The following is a 5,163-nucleotide window of genomic DNA, read 5'->3' as shown; positions in this document are numbered from 1 at the left end:
AAACAAAAAAAAACACTAAGAGATCGAGAGAAATAAATCTGAAAATATAAAAATGAAATATAAAAATAAAATAAAATATAAAAATATATAAATAAATCTGAAAATATAAAAATGAATGAAATTGACATCAAAATATAGATCCCGACGAGAGAAATCCAACGGTGAGTAGCCCGTCAAATTCCAACTAACGAAAAACAAATTACACCTCTTGTAAGAACACCGTCGTCGAAATACGCCGACTAAAAAAAATGCAGAAACAGATCTAGCACTCCAAATTGAATGAAATACCCAACAAAAAAAAGAGTTCGACGAAAGGAATCCAACGATAGTTAAACCATCGAATTCCGACCACCGGAGAGAGAGTTATGACTCCGAGAAGTAAAATCGCCGGTTAGAGACCTTAGGGGGCGGGATTTGGATCTGAGAATTGAGAGATGAAGATAAACACCGATATGGGTTGGGTTAGGGTTTAAAATTGATTTAAAATGGGTATTCTGGGAACTTCAGGGTGGACTAGGAGGGTATGTCAAATTATTATCCAAATGAAGGGGGTTTGCACTAGGGTATAAACAACATGATAGTTAGTTATATATATTTTCGAAATGATGGGTCTCTAAAACAATCCGTAAAAAAACTAGGTAATATTAAATTATAGGTTAATTTGTGGTCACCCTCATTGCTGCGGTAAACTACTAAAATATCCCTCATCCTGATTAATTATAATCACCCCTTAATTATTAATCTCTATACACATCAATCCTTATGACGTCAAATTAAATAAAATGTTCTAGATTATGTAGAAATATTTCTAGTTTGTATACCTTTTGTACTCAAATGCAGTTTTTGATCCAACGTACTGTGATATTCACAAGTCGAGAGACACAAATCTTACGATCATCGTACTTCAAAATGTGGAGCTCGAATGGGGTAAAAACGGGTACAAACTGAAGAATATTCCTCACAATCTAGAAGATTCCATTAAATTTGACATAATAAAGTGAGCACGTAAGAATATTCATAGTTGATGGGGCATTAGTAATTTTCTAAACATGAGAAGTTTTTTTGTAATGCGATCTTACTTTTAGGGGTGGCCGTAATTTAGCCTAAATTATATATAAATTCAATTATATATATGAGATTCCAATTGTGAAAGAGAAAATTAATTTTGGTTTGGTTTTTTTAGCAGCTACAAAGAGGTATTTAATTATCTCGATTAATTAAAATGTCAAAAAATTATATAATTAGCGTAAAAAGGGTTATAAAATAAACATTATTCCTGAGAAAAAAAAACTCTTTAATTTAAATTAACTAATAAAAAAATGGGTTTTTGTGCATAAGTCCCAACCAAGCATGTATTAGGTTTAGGGGCTATATCTCTTTCACCAATAAGCTCATCCCTTTAATATTTATTATAAATAAAGGAAACACTGATGTATATTCCAATATTACCCTCAACTATTTATACCCAATTCTTAATTGTAACCCCAATTTAATCAATTATGTCCAAAAAAATCCAATTTTGACCACAAAAATTCAATTTTGACTTTTTTTTGGAGCATACTTTAATATGCTCCAATTTCATCCTTTAACTTAATTTAATCTCAATTTGACCCCAAATTTCACAAATTATTCAATTTTGACTCAAAACTTTTTTTTTTCATAAACATTTTTTTTTCAAAAAAAATTTTTTTTTGGCGCCGGTCTCCGACGTTGACTTTTCAATTTTTTTATTATTTTTTTTATTTTTGACCCGCCACCACCAGAGACCGCCGGACTGCGGCGTTGACTTTTTTTTTCCTGAAATTTTTTTGGGCCGGTCAACCACCGTTGATCGCCGGTCTCCGGCGTTGATTTTTTTTCTTTTTTTTTTTTTTCTTTTTTTTCCTAGAAAAAAAATATTTTAATTAATATTACTGTCTTGGCTACTAAATTACTGTCTCAGACAGTAATATTACTGTTTGGGACAGTAATATTATGAATATTATTTTCCCGAACAGTAATATTATTAATATTATTGTCTAAGACAGTGAAATTACTGTTGGAGACAGTAATTTAGCAGCCAAGGCAGTAATATTAATTAAAATAATTTTTTTTAAGAAAAAAAATTCAAAAAAAAAGTCAACTAACAGTTAAATTCCTGAAAAACAATTTCCGAAAAAAAAAGTTTTCAAAAAAAAAAAAAAGTCAACGCCAAAATGTGGCCGGAAAAAACAAATTCAGAAAAAAAAAATTGAATTTTTTTTGGGGGGTTAATGTAATATATTTGTTTAAATCCGGGGTCAATGTGTAATATTAAGGAAGTTAGAGCATAATGGATGGAATTGATAAGCATTATACTATGGAGGGTATTTAGGACTAAAAACATGGAGATGAGTTTAATTGAGAGGCTGTTTTTTTTGGACCAATGTGCATTTAAATCTCATGTGATGGGCTTTTTTGCCATTCGGCCTATAAAGATAACAATCTTAGGGCTCGTTCGGTTACCGCTATAAGATTCTGCTGACTAAATAGTAGGGGCTAATAACACGTCCGTTGGTAAGATTCACATTTTTTCAAACCCGCTACTAAAATCAAAGCCCGCTATTAAATACTACTATTTCATTAAATTAGTAGCACCCCTCCCCCTAAGATTAATTTAAGGCTGCGGCTATATGCAATACTCATTCCACTTGTGCAAGACTAAATTAAAGAAAGATTTCAAAAGATTCTATTTTATTAAGATGGAATGACAAGTATGCCCATAAATTAAATTGGCTTTTTTTTCTCATGTAAGACCAAATACAAATAATGAGAACAAAAACAAAAATCGACACCAAGGTGTCGAAAAATTATGCTACAAATCGACACTTAAGCGTCGAATTTCATAGATAAAAATCGACATTGACATGTCGAATTTGTAGCACAAATTCAAATGTCGAATTTTATACCTCAAAATCGACATCTAAATGTCGAATTTTATACCTCTAATTCGACATCTAAATGTCGATTTTTACCTGTAAAATTCGACCTGTACATGTCGAATTCGTTTGCGCGGGATTTTTTTGGAAAATCGATATTCTAGCTAAAAAAAACCCATAAATGCATACATTCTTGGGTTCTTCCCAGTGTTCTAAAAATCGGCCGAGGCGGTCGATTAATCGGTCGCCGAGGCGGAGGCGGTCCAAAACCTTTACGATTTTAGTGTAAAGGTTTGAAAAATCGGTTTTTTGCCTGTGAGGCGGTTTGAGGCGGTCCGAGGCGGTCTGAGGCGGTCCGAGGCGGTCAAACCTTTAAGGCGGGTCAAACTTCGGTGGCAAAAATCGGCAAAAAATCGGTCAAAAATCGTTTTTTTTTTTTTTTTTTATTTTTTTTTTTTATTTTTATAAATCAAAATAAAAGTTGGGATTTTAATAAAAAAAATGAGTTTATGCTTTATTTTGTTTATGTTAATTATTATTGTTAAAGAACTAATGATGTATGCCAAGAATGTATGTAAATTCAAAAAAAATTGTCTTTTTATTTATATTTTATAAGGATATTTATGTATTATGATCTTATTATTATTAAACTTTTATTATGTTATTAGAATATATACATGATCGAGATATAACTATGTTTAAATATTTTTTATCTATGTTTTGAGTATTTATAAATAATATCTACAAATATATTATATTAAATTTTAAAAACCGATTTATTTCCGATTTATCACCGATTAATCACCGCCGCACCGATTAATCGTGAGTCGGTGCCTGACCGACTCGGACCCGATTACCGATTTTTACAACCTTGGTTCTTCCATCGTAGAATCTTCTATTTTGATGTTTTCTGACTCCATACTTGCCATCTTTGTAAGATTTGTTGAGTTTTGATGATATTGAATTTCTAGGTTTTGTGGGTTAATGGAGGAGGAAGGAGAAAGGTCTTGTGAGTTTTGGAAGATGGAGAAGATGAAAGTTGGTCTTGTGGTTTTGTGGTCTTGTGATAGAATTTTTTGTGTTTTTTGAATTTTTGGTCTTGCATATTTGGAATTTTTTATTTTTTTAATAAATAAGGGTATTATAGTATTTATACATTGAAAATTTTAATTTGGTCTTGCACAAGTGGAATTAGTCTTGCATATAGCCGCAACCTTAATTTAATAGGGGGTGACTAAAAAGGAAAAAATACAATTTTATCCTTAAATTCATATTTTATTATTGTAAACTAAGTGGTTTTATAGACAATTCATATATAATAACTGATTTTAACAAATTTAATAGAAAATCTAAACTAAAAAACCGAACATGCTACTAACTAAATAATTAATTAGTCAGTAGGGAGTTAATCCAATATCATGTAATCCAATCTAATCCAATATAGGTAACCGAACGAGCCCTTAAATTAAAATAATTTTAGTTAAGAGACTTTGAAATAATTTTAAAGTTACCTGTATGGTCAATATTTGTACGTGAGACGTACGCTACTGCCGGCGCAAGCTAGCAGTTCAATCGACCACTAGCTAATAACCTTGCTCGGAAGCAGTGTAATCATTCGGATGCTCAAAGTCCACTCTTGCTAGTAGGAATTTAGCATCGACGCATGAATTCGATTTCTATCTGTGCAGCCATGCTGGGATCCAGGTACAATCTTGTAGCACTTCAAATAATTCGTTGAAAATTTCAGCTTGTATTATACATATATATCTCGATCTATACTTTGTTCGAATTATAATACATTATTTTTTTGATAATTCTGGTCTTGATAGGGAACTAGTCATACAGCACATTACCATGTGTTGTACGATGAAAATCGGTTCAGTGCAGATGCACTGCAAATTCTTACAAACAACTTGTGTTACACGTAAGTATTCGTTCGTTATAAATGTCGAATACAATCATACTTTATTTTTTATATACTTCATATAAATTAACTTCAATTTTTTCGTTTTTCCCCCTCAGATATGCAAGGTGCACTCGCTCAGTTTCCATAGGTAAGATATACAGCTTTCAATCTGATTATAATCTTTCAAATCGTTTTGTTCTACTCAGTTACTCTTTATATTAACTTGAAATTGATTGTCTGTTGTGCAGTCCCACCAGCTTACTACGCACATCTTGCTGCATTCCGAGCCCGTTACTACATTGAAGCGGGAGAATTCTCCGACAGTGGATCTGCTGCAGCGGGCCCAGGTGGAGCGATGAG

Source organism: Erythranthe guttata, chromosome 4, assembly GCF_056151865.1.
Source record: "Erythranthe guttata isolate IM_541 chromosome 4, IM_541, whole genome shotgun sequence".
In the NCBI taxonomy this organism is placed as follows: Eukaryota; Viridiplantae; Streptophyta; class Magnoliopsida; order Lamiales; family Phrymaceae; genus Erythranthe; species Erythranthe guttata.
This window is presented reverse-complemented; position numbering follows the sequence as displayed.